Source organism: Nicotiana tabacum, chromosome 20 (assembly GCF_000715075.1).
Source record: "Nicotiana tabacum cultivar K326 chromosome 20, ASM71507v2, whole genome shotgun sequence".
NCBI lineage: Eukaryota > Viridiplantae > Streptophyta > Magnoliopsida > Solanales > Solanaceae > Nicotiana > Nicotiana tabacum.
This window is the reverse complement of record NC_134099.1, coordinates 54,588,238-54,601,071: the sequence shown is the minus strand read 5'-3', so window position 1 is coordinate 54,601,071 and position 12,834 is coordinate 54,588,238.

Genomic DNA, 12,834 nt, shown 5'->3' with positions numbered 1-12,834 from the left:
GCATTCCCTTGCTCTCCAGATGGGAACCTAATTCCCAAAACATGAACTGTATTCCCTTGATCTACAGGTGGGCGCCTGATTACCAAAACGATAACTGTATTCCCTTGCTCTCCAGGTGGGTGCCTGATTGCCAAAACTTTAACTGTATTCCCTTGCTCTCCAGATGGGCGTCTGACTGCCAAAACATTAACTGTATTCCCTTACTCTCCATGTGGGAGCCTGACTGCCAAAACTTGAACTGCTTTTCCTTGAAACTTGACCTGTTTTCCTTTGTTCTCCAGATGGGTGCCCGATTTCAATAACTCTAACTGTACTCCCTTACTCTCCAAGTGGGCGCCTGATTGTCAAAACTTTAATTGTATTCCCTTGCTTTCCATGAGGGTGCCTAATTGTCAAAAGTTTAACTGTATTCCCTTGCTCTCCAGATGGGCGCCTGATTGCCAAAACTTTAATTGTATCCCCTTGCTCTCCAGGTGGGCGCATGACTGCCAAAACTTGAACTGCTTTTCCTCGAAACTTGACCTGTTTCCCTTGTTCTCCAGGCGGGTGCCCGATTTCCAAAACTTTAACTGTATTCCCTTTCTCTCCAGGTGGGCGCCATATTGCCAAAACTTCAACTATATTCCCTTGCTCTCTAGGTGGGCGCCTGATTGCCAAAACTCGAACTGTATTCCCTTGCTCTCCAGGTGGGTGCCTGATTTCCAACACTTGCATAGGTTTTCCTTGAAACTTGAACTGCTTTCCCTTATTCTTCAGATGAGCGCCTGATTTCCAAAACTTGTACTACCTTTATTTGAAACATGAACCATTCTCCCTTACTCTCCAGGTGGGCGCCTGATTGCTGAACTTGACCCGCTTTCCTTTGAAACTGCTTTCCCTAGAAACTTGAACCATCTTCCCTTGTTCTCCAGGTGGGCGCCTGATTGCTGAAACTTTGACCTACTTTTCCTTGAAACTCGAATCATTTTTCCTTGTTTTCCAGATGGGCGCCTCACTGCTAGACTTGACCCATCTCCTCTTGTTACTTGAAATTGTTTTTCCTTGAAGCTTGAACCATTTTCCCTTTTTCTCCAGGTGAGTGCCTGATTGCTGAGCTTGACCCGCTTTCCTTTGAACTTGTGTCGTCTTCCCCTGTTATCCAGGTGGGCGTCTGATTGCAACAAAATAGATAAAACAAAAGAAATTTTTCTGCCCCAGTTTGATATTGGGAATATCTGTGAGTGTTAACAAATTCTTATTATCAAAATAAGTTCTAAGCTAAATTCCCTTATCCTGAAAAATTTCAAACCAAGTCTCATCTCAAAAGTGAAAAACTTAAATGCTAAATTATACTTGCCAAAAGTAAAACTCTCGTTAGACCTTGTCACTTACGAGGATCTCAGAACTTACTAAATCCCGTTATCCAAGAGGGTATTAGAAGCTTACTACCGAGCCTACCTGGCACCTGCTTTCCTCACGGAGAGTTTCTCCGGAACAAACAAAATTTCCTGCCCTTGTTTCAATCAAAGAAAACTTGTGGGTTTAAACATGGTGGTTGGTTTGCGGCCTTAACTTTGAGGGTGATTGCTCCTTCACTTCCCGTGATAACTTTTATTTCAACTCGAAAGACCCTACCTGTTTATTGATTGACCACTTTCTCTATCACCTTTATCATGGAAAATACCTCTAATTCGTTCAAACCCAATACCATTCATCTGTTGCATTGTGCTCATGCATTGACATATAATGAACCTTTGCATTTCACATGAATCCCAAAGCACGTTTATGGTTACCAACTCAGTGCGCTTGCTGTTCTTTCCTGACTTAAACCACTAGCTTTGGCCTTGAGGTCTATTGCTTCTTCACTTGCCATGATAACTTTATTTCCGCTTGGAAGACCTTGCTTGTCATTGGTTAACCACTTTCTCTGTCAACCTTATCATAGAGAATACCTTTGATCCGTTCACCCAACATCCTCTATCTGTTGCATTGTTCATGAATTGACATATACCAAACCTTTGTATTTCACATGAATCCCAAAGCACGTTCATTGTTATCAACTGAGTGCACATGCTGTTCTTTCCTGACTTATGCCACTTTGATGTGCTAGCCAGATCCCGTTTTGTGCAATTGAAAAGTTGGTGGCAAATTTTGAAGTCATTTCTCAATTGTTCTAACCAAACAGACTCAGGAAGAGGAAGTAAACAAGACAAAAGGAACATAGTAAAGGCCAATGGAAAGAGATGATTCCTAACAAGAAAGCTACAAAGTAGAAACTTATCAGATGTGGATATCAACTCTAATGACCAAGACATGCACCTGTGGCCAACCTGTCAAGCAAGTCTGATGTTCAACTCTTGTTATATCCCTAAATAGTGAAAATGGGCTTCAATGCTCCGATTATCCACTATGATTCATGATCCTTTGTAGTGATCGAAGGGTTTTCACCATCAAGCCTCTCTCATTCTATTCTTTCTCTCGACTCACCATCGCCTTATGGTGCCTGTGAAGGTTTTCACCAATAAGACTCTCTCATTTTGTTCTTTTCTTCTTATGTCCTCTGATTCCGCAGATGACAAGGCATTAACCATGGTGAAAACATCATATACCCTTGGCATGTCTAAACTCAGCACTCTCAAAGATTATCCGGGAGATTTTTTTTTGGATTGTAGTGTGGCTTTTGGACAGGAGTAGGAAGAAAAGATATCATAAAGGCTCAAAATAACTAAGATAACGGGGTTAATTTATCTACAACTTTTGGAATCCATTTCAAAACTTTGCCCCAATTTCTAAATAAAAGAATTTGATTCTAAGAAATCCACCCCACTCTTAACTTCATGGGATTATGAAATATTTTATTTGGTGTGACCGAACCGTAAGACTGCCTACGTATCTTGTGGTGACAAGAATCAGGTCAAACGTAGTTCACAAGACTACTTTTGTTACTATGTCCCTTTTTCTTTTTCCTTCTTTTTCTTTTTTTCATTTTTTCTCTATTTTTCTCTTCTTGTTTTTGAATTTTTCTTTTGGAATGAACTTTCTAAAATAAACCTATGGGGACATGAATTTTCTTTTTCCCGTATGACTCTAACTTGATTCCAAAAGAAGGGAGGTCGAAGAAATCAATATAGGCTCAAAAAGGTATCGAATGGTATAAGTGTTTGGGTAGCTGAAAGAGGGCATCCCAATCCCTGAAAATGCCAAGTACAACACATGCAACTTGAGGATGAAACTTGAAGATTATGCACAATATTTCTTTTGTGGCTTCGGTATTGATATCACTGATATGCGTTCCACTTTTCTTTAGCGCCTCGTCAAGTACAGAACCCTTGTTGGGCGATTTCCTCTTCACAATGGATATCCTCCGTCAATTCGGAGGAAACTTTCTTGACTTTATCTTGTAACTTGAGATGCACTTGAACTCAAAGTTTCTTGCTTTAAATTATTGGGTCTCACTCTCTTGTAACAAATTCTTGTTGTCCCATTAACTTTCCAAACTATCTTCCCCAGTATCACATGGTTCAGGCTTCCAATGATCGCAAAATGTCTAAATCTGTACTTATTTCCCTCAAGTATCCCTATCATCTTCAAAATTGTTTTATTGCTTCATGATTAAACTAACTTTTAAGACCGGGCCTAGAATTATGCGTGCATGTCATGGCACTAGAGCCATCATGAAAAGAACTATAACAGGAAAAGAGAACTAAACAAAAATGACTAGAAATAACAGAAAACAGAAAATTGCATTAGACAGACGGTGAAAGGGTTTGAGCAACGAGACAAGCAAAATAAACTGGGGTACAACCTTGGAACAAAACTAGATAACACTAAATGAGTTGCTACGACTAAAGGAACTAGGCAAAATAAAAGGATAGAAGGGTTTGAGTCACAAGATATATCCGGATTACAACCCTGAAATAACCTGGACAACAATAATGACAACAAAATAAACCACCAGAACTCCTCCCTGTCTAGCCAAGAAAAGAGCTTCTTTCCAATTACCAAGCTCGGCACCTTAGCCACTGAGTTCCATATCAATATTACCAAGACCATTGCCAATTTCGATATCATTAACTTTAGTCAGCAAGTTCCCAAGAGAATTCTCATTCTCTCTGCCACCACGCATCATCCCTACAGAGTGTGTATCTTCATGTGCAGGTAAAAGATTCCGCGTGATATGCTGGGTGTCACTGTTCTGGATCACAATTATCCTTTCTTGAATCATTCTTTCTAATTCCCTTTTCAAAGTACGACATTCTTCAATACTATGCCCTTGGACATTAGAGTGGTACATGCACCATATAGAAGGATCAAAAGCTTTTACATATGGGTCCGGAGTATAGCTGAGGAGCGGCTCAATCAGGCCAGAATATTTTAACTTTCCAAAATGGCTTGTATAGGATTCTCCGATTGGCGTGAAACTACTTCTTTGCCTTTGTTTCCCTCCATGCCCTAGTTTTCTATAGTTGTTGGATGCTCAAAAATGTTGTGAAGGCAAAAGTGCATTATGCGGTGCTGGCGCTCTCCATAAGGAATGACCCAGTGGTTGGATAGATGACCGAACGTTGTTCGGAGGATAATACTGGGGTGAATTATGTGGAGCTTGGGAATGTTCATAGGGTCAGTATTGAGGCTGATAGCGTTTAGCAGGAATGACCCCCGGATCTTGTCGTTGGCGGGACTCAGCAACATCTTTTCTATCAATGGGTAACTGACCCGAGCAACTTGTTTGTTCCATCTGAACCAAAATTCCCTAAAACTTTCTTTGGGTTTCTTTTCTATCTGAGATAGGGAGGAGCAGTCTGGGATAATGTCTTCATTGTGCTGATAGTGCCGAACAAAATCTTGAGACATGTCACCCCATGTATGCAACTTACTGATATCTTTACGAGTATGACATTCCAAAGCTGCCCCAGTCAGGCTCTCACTGAAATACGCCATCAGTAACTCATCTTTTCCTCCAACACTTCTCATTTCACTGCAATAACCCCTCAGATAGGCTATTGGATCTCCACGCCCATCATACAAATTAAACTTTGGCATCTTAAACCCTTTCAGTTTTCTAGATATCTCATCTCGCTCCACTGTCTTAGCAAGCTTTGAAGTTTTCACCGGGAGGCTCACAATGAGGAGCGTAAGAGTATGGACCTGAGACCTTGAAAATTGGTTTTGGAGCATAGTGTTGGGCCTCAGGAATTTTGAACATAGTCTCGCTGAGGATCAAGGTAAGGTAGCAGATGGATGAGCTACAAAAACATGAGTGGTCAAAGGAGCGGGATATGAGGTGGTTCTGGGGGTGGAGTGTGAAAAGGTTGTGAGGAGATATCCTGGACTTGTGACAGTGGCGGAATGGTGACAAGGCTTTCAGTGTAGTTATTGAGAACAGATGGTGGAGGACACCCAGTAATCCAGGCTTGGTATATTTCTGTCATCTGTCCTTTCAACCTTAAGACCTCTTCTTTCAACTCAGATTCTGATTCGACAATTCCCTTAGATGGATCAATAACCCATGTGTCCAAGTCTTTGCTAGCCATGGCTACCTTGCTCTTTAACCTTGTGTTGTATGGAGGAGTTACTTAAAAACCACAAACCAACCACCTTTTTTCTATGAAGATGAAGTCATCACGTTAGCGTTAGGGCATTTAACATGAGATAATCTCACTTTATGTGCAATGCACCTAGCCACAGTTATCGGTTCTAAAATGACTTCGAGGGTACGAAGGTCATTTGGCATCATCCCAATTTGTTCATTTCAATCCTCTCTATCTTTTCTTTTCTAGCACTTCTTAGCTTGCTCATTTCCCTTCCTCTTTTTCCAAGTTATCACTCTTTTCTTTCCTCTCATTTCTCACATCCCATAATTTCACCAAGTTTTTTCTTCTTTTTTTTTCCTTTTTCTTTTAACAAAATAAAAAAATAATTTGATCGAACCCTTTGTAGGTTGCCTACGTATCATGACACCATATGAATCAGATCTTTGCGTAGTTTGGGAAGATCGGAAATAAAGTAAACAAACTAACATTCTCTTTTTCTTTTTTTTTCTTTTTACCTTAATGACTACTCTGATGAGAAAAGAGAAATAAAAGAAGCAAATCCCTTTTTTTTTTGAATTTTCTAGACTTAATGTTCTATAACCTATTCTAAACTCCAGCTTAACGAGAATATATTTTTTTTTCCTTTTTGAAACAAATACTCTGAGAAATTATTAAGGAAAAAATCCTAGAAGAGAAATATATTTTTGATTCTTTCTTGTTTTTAGGAAAGAAATCTAAAAATAAACCAAAGAAATATATTTTGAATTTTCATTTGATATCCCTGAGGAAAGATTTCGAAACGAGAAATGAGCAAGATAAAAAAAATATTTTTGGATTTCAGTTTTTGATTACGTAAGGAAGAACTCTGAAGATAAACGCAAGATGAAGTATTTTTTTTCTTCTATGTACAATATCCTAAAGTTCTAGTAAAATAAAACGAATTTTTTTCTATTCATTTTTCATTAATTTCCTAAAGAAGAACCTCAAAAGAGAATCTTTTTGGATTTTAGGAATTAATATCTTAATGAAAACTTTTAAAGAGGTACTAAAAGAAAATTCTCTTGTTTTTTTGAATTTTTAATCCTAATATACTAAAGGAAATATATAAATAATTTTTATTATTTTGAGCTCTAAATATTAATTTCCTAAAGGAAAACCACCTCAACTGAAAATTATATTTTCATTTCTAGAATTAGTATTCTAAAGAAAACTTCTAACGGGAATATAAAAACGCAAAATCTTTTTTTTTTTTGATTTTTGATTTTTAACACACCTTTTCAAATACAAAATAGAAAGTGCAATAACAAAAAAAACTCGACATTGTTGTACAAAACTAGAAGGTAAAAGACGATATAAAAAAGAACAACAGACTCAAAACATAATAACTAAAAAATCTCCTAAAGCAAACTCCTGAATGATCGACCCTGACTGGATGGTCCTACGGCGTCTGTCATGCCCAAACTCCGGTAAGTAGATCCACACTTGTATGAGAAAATTAAGACCAAATAAAGTTAAAAACCTAGAACACTATGCGAGACAATAATACTTCATGTTGGACACATGCAAGACATGATTCTGACTATTTTTCTAAAATTAACCTATGTGGCTAAAAGTGGCTAAAAATGCAAGATTTGGCTAAGACCCCGCGAAGCCAAGAACCTAATACTTACTAGGAAGACCGGACCCTATGTGGGTTGCCTACGTATCACGCCTCGAAAGACGAGAATCAGGTATGCGTAGTTCGGGCAGAGTGGATACGGGCGACAATTAAAAAAACACTGATTTTGAAGAAAATATATACTTTTTTGTCTTTTTATTTTTGAAAAATGATGAAACACGTTAACTCTTTTCGGATTTTCTTTTCCTTTTTTTTTTGATTTTCGGAAAATGTTGAAAAAGTGCAAAATCTTTTTTTTGAATTTTTCATGTTTTTTTCTTAACAAACATGTGACAGAAAACATAATTGGGCCCTACTTGCTTTATTTTCACACTTCACCCTCTCTTGTTTCCCTTTTTTTTCTTTTTCATTTGCCCTCAACTATCATTGGTCCGCCAAATAACCCTTTTACCGTTGAAGAAATGCAACATGTAAGATGGTCTGTTATTTTGGGTACACATGTCCTAGACGGACTCAACCCCTGTGTTGAGTCCCCAAAGTCAAAAGCACGTCATGCAAACAAACGTTCCAACTAGGGATCTGGCATGAGGCTGTGTTTTTCTAGGTTTAAAATCTGGGGATGTGTTCTAGACCTGGTTTACCCGAGCAGACAACTTGAGTCGAAGAGGGGGCAACGTACCGGGAGTGCTAAAGTCTACCCGTCTTGTTGCTGGCCCAGCCTCGTTCTATTTGGTATAATTTCTACAGAAAAAGCGGGTCACGCGAACGTGTGCACCATTTTCAGAAGACTCAGAGGGGTGGCGTAAGAAGACAGTTATAACAATTCAGACAATATTAAAGCGGTAAACAGATAGCATTTATCACAAAAGGTTCACAGTATACAGTAAATATTAATAATAAATGAAGCCAAGTAAAAATCATTTTAACAAGCTTGAATTCTCTGAACCCTGAACTAGAGATTCTGTGTTCTTATCCCAAGCAGAGTCACCAGAGCTGTCACACCTCCTTTTTACCGCCCCCGAAAAGGGAGTAAGAGAATTTTTTCCACTTTAAGTGACAACCGAAACGGGATTATTTTTTTCAAAATCAGAGTCGCCACTTGGGATAATTTATGGTGTCCCAAGTCACCGGTTTAAAATTCCGAATCGAGGAAATTTGACTCTATTTGCGGTCTGCAAACACAGAAATCCGGGTAAGGAATTCTGTTAACCTGGGAGAAGGTGTTAGGCATTTCCGAGTTTCGTGGTTCTAGCACGGTCACTTTGATCATACATGGCTTAATAAAATTGTCTAATTACTCATTTTAGAACCTATGTGCATTCACCCCTTAACCGCTTTTAATTAAGAAATTAGCCTAAAGCGAGTCACGCGCACGTGTACTCATTTTGTTTGGCGCGTCAAGAATCATGTCACGCGTACGTGTCCACAATTAATAACGCTTTATTATTATTAAGGAAGTTTGGACAAAGTTGCGTGAACACATACTCCGGTTTTATTTTTAGAAAAATTATAATTATGTCATGCGAACGTTTACATAATCATGATAATAGACTAAAAATGCGCCTAAAAGTATGATATAATGTTAACTAACTAACTTGATTAAATTATATTGATAAAGAAAATAAATTTTACAATGTCCGAAAATAAAACATGAGTAAACTTAATATATGTCCTATTCAATGCATAAACTGTGTCAAAAACCCATATTTAAATTAATTCCAATTTACGAGATAAATGCCAACCCATCAATCCAATTAAGTGAAACAGTCTAAATACGTATCGGTAAGGCATTCTAGCTAGACTCATTCACCTATTAAGCAATCTCATTCTTCAGCATATATTTGCATTAGAATAACGTGAGTTCAACTATTTTATAATAATAAAAATTTAAAACAAAGAACCAACTCAAACAAATTTGAAGTAAACATTGCAAATCATCACATAATATTAACTAAAATGCAAAATAAACTAACACAGCAGATTCATATTAGAGAAGAAATAAAGAGATGTAGAGTTTAAGACTGGATTTCAAAATGAACCTGAGCTTTACAATTATTCGAGCAAAACTGTGGAACGGGCTAGAACAGTACCTCGAAACGGAACCACGAACGGAAGCCCATAAACAGCAACAAACTCGAGCTCGCCGGAAATCAAAATTTCAATGACAAACAAATCCAAACAGTAACTGTCAGAATATTGTTAAATGACGAATGGCAGCAGACATATATTGAAGCAAGAGCCACGAATCACATGTGAGATGGGGAGCTCCGCCGGAATTTGGTTTCTTAGTGAGGAAGTCCAACTATTGAACCACTCCCTTACTTGCTATTTTGGAGACCTTTTCCCCAAGGACGTGGCCGAGAGAGTAGTGATTGGTTGGAAAAGATGGTGGTCAATGCAAGCTCTTGAATGGGAGTGACGGCTAAGTTCAAAAATGGGGAAAGGGTCCGTTATTTTGCCAAAAAAAAAAACAGCGCATGTCTCTCAAAGTGTGTCTACGTCTTAGTTTCCAAAAAACGACTGATTTAATCTTGGTAGGGATCTAGGTTTTTTGATTTTCTTCTGTCAAGGACGGCTACCAGCTCTTTTTGGCGTTAGGTGTTAGAGTCTCTTTTGGAGATGAAGGGTCTGATGGGTGTATTGCGGCGGATCTGATTAAGGGTCCATTTTTTGTTGTCTTTTTTGGCTGATCTCATTTTGGGTTCCTAGGTTAGCTTTTGTAGGTTTTTTTAGGTTAGGGGTATGGGCCTAGGAATCATGGGCTTGGGAATATGGGTTAGGTCCAAAAATTAGGCTTAAAACTGGCTCGTTTGAGCCCAAGTTTTATTCTTTCCCGCGAACGAGACTAAAAATACGATCCCATTTATTAATTAATCCTACTTAAGTAAAATAACTATTAACATGAGACTGACCGTCAAAACAAAACTATTTTTGGTATTTTTCAAGATTAAAATTGACTACAAAATATTAATGAAACTATTTTTTGTAATTTTTATTTTCTTGTAATAAAATAAAGTAAAAGAGTCAAAATTAGTGGAAATAGTGATATTAGACCTAAATTAAATATTTACATGCTAAAATATAAAAAAAATTGGGGAGGGTCAAAAATCACATGTCTACAACCACCTTTCGGCTCAAGGCATCGGCCAACACATTGGCGTTTCCCGGATGGTACAATATAGTGATATCATAATCTTTAATCAACTCCAACCACCTTCGCTGCCTCAAATTGTGATCTTTCTATTTGAACAAGTGCTGGAGGCTACGATGGTCAGTAAATACCTCACAAGACACACCATACAAGTAATGCCTCCAAATCTTCAACGCGTGAACTATGGTGATGTTCTAAACTTCAATACCACACAAGAAAGGGGGGGTTGATTTGTGTGGTACCCAATTTTCGCTCTAGAAGAACCTGGTTCTTCTAGGTGTTCTAACTACTACTGTTTGCGGAATAAAAAATACATAAAAAAAAGAACACAGAGATTTTTACGTGAAAAACACTTGGCTTAAAAGGAGAAAAAACCACGACCTACTACTTAGTAGGATTTTTTCAAACTTCCACTAAAATCACTGAGACAAAACAGCATTTACAAAAACACTTTGTAAACATAAGGATTAACTCTAATCCTGTTGTGGCACACAGCCTCAACTGTTGCGACAACTTCAAGTTAGCTTATAACTTGAACACTCAAAGTACCTAATACAATTGCTTATATGAAAGCTGAAAGGTAAAACTTTAAACCGCCTATTACAGTTGAACTAGAATAAGAAAAAATACAATGGAGCTGGTTCTTCTATCTCGTTCAAGTAGCTTTAGGAGTGCACACTCAAATCTCACATAAATTGCTTGCAAAATCGCCTTAATCTTTTGCTTTCAATTAAGTTTAACTTCTGCATTCGTGCAATGCCTATATAAGAGAACAATCACTATCATTTATTAGGTTAGAAATCAGAGTTTGATTGGGATTAAATTTCTTTTATTTTATCGTAGTTGAGTCCTTGAAGATATCAAACTCTAGCACTCGTTTTATCCGGATTGTGTTCTCTTCATATAAGGAGACTTCCTCCCTCTATCTAATATGCAACCTTTTCGATCAGATCAGGAGATATTGCTGCTTGATCAGTAGGACGTATCTCCTTCACGTGCATCTCACACGTGTAGGTTGATCATGACACTGCTTCACAAGATGGACCGGGTCCATGACTGAGTTCATTTGTCATTCTTCAAAACTTCACCTGTTCTTGGGCCAACAAATTCCCCCTTTTTGATGATGACAAACTCTGTGATTTTTACTGATCAAAAAACCTATAAAAACTCAGCTTAACCGTCAACACTAAACTTAGAAAATTTTCTTTTCATCAAGGACCAGGTTAATTAGGTTATAAATATCACTTATTTCATAATAATGTGTAAAGCACAATATCTCTTTCCCCTTTTGGCATCATCGAAAAGTGCATACACAGTGTGAATTCTAGATTTTAATAAGTACTCATGGCCACTGGGGCAACTGCAAGTGCAATCATGGTGTAATCAAACAAACATATTTAAACTATCAAGGCATTCCATAAGAACTAGATCCATGTAGTTGGCAGTGTGCCTTCTCTCCTGTCTTGGCAATAAGCACTTGTTGACAAACTCAAACACCACCTTGTGCTGAGGCCTCATCTCGTTTTTCTGCACAGCTTTGGCTTCATTCACATTCTCTAAATCACAAAACCTTTTGGTGATTTCAAGGGCAGTGGGGACGAAGTCTAGGCATGACCACCTTTGCCTAGCATAGTCATCAAACCCTTCAGGGGGTATGTCCAAAATCTCTCCCAGTTTCACAGCATCAAACTGCACTTGAACTCCCTTCACCTGGCTACTGACAACTCCATCCTTAACAGCAACATTTGCCATAAATTCAATCAACTCGTTTATAGCTAGCCTACTTTCCATCTGAATGATCATGTCCTTCCATCCCTGAGTAGCCAAAGAGTCTACCAATCTCATCATCCTTGGTTCCACCAGGTCCTTCAACAATCTACCTTTTAAGATTTTTCTTCTGCCAAAAATGGCAAGCTTATCCTGTCCCTTCTCAGATTCATCTTCTTCTTCTTCTCCACTCCAATCATCATCATCAGAAACTTTGTTTTGTTTAGATTTCACTGCAGATCTTGTTCTCTTAGCTAGTGTGGGTTCAGTAGCTACAGGTACAGAAGAGGACTTCTTGGAGGAAGTTTTAGGTTTCTTAGGCTTGGGTGTAGGAACCTCCACTGTTGTACCCCTCTCTTGATGGACCAGTTCCATCTCTTCTTCCTCAACAGCCTCTAAGGATTCTGCATTTTTTCCCTTTCCCTTATCCTTTTTCTTTTTCTTTCTTTCTTCTAAAGCCTTTTGTAGATCAGCTTTACTCTGTTTTACCCTGCTTCTTGTGGCTCTTCCCCGAAGCACTGAAGAGGTAGTAGGTGTTGGGGATGAGGCTTTTCTTATCTTGGATGGCTTGGGAACATTTGGGGATTTTGGTGTAGTAGCTTTGTGTTTCTTTGGGTCATAACTTTCCCCAACCTTTTTCAGTAGGTCAGCCAAGGTTTCTTCAGTAGATAAAACAGGTTCATCTCTTTGTTTGCTTAGATGAACCAACCCCTCAGCTTCTTTCCCAAAACCACTTCCCCTAACTTCATGCCACTCTCATCTAACCTATCTTGTGTAACCCCACA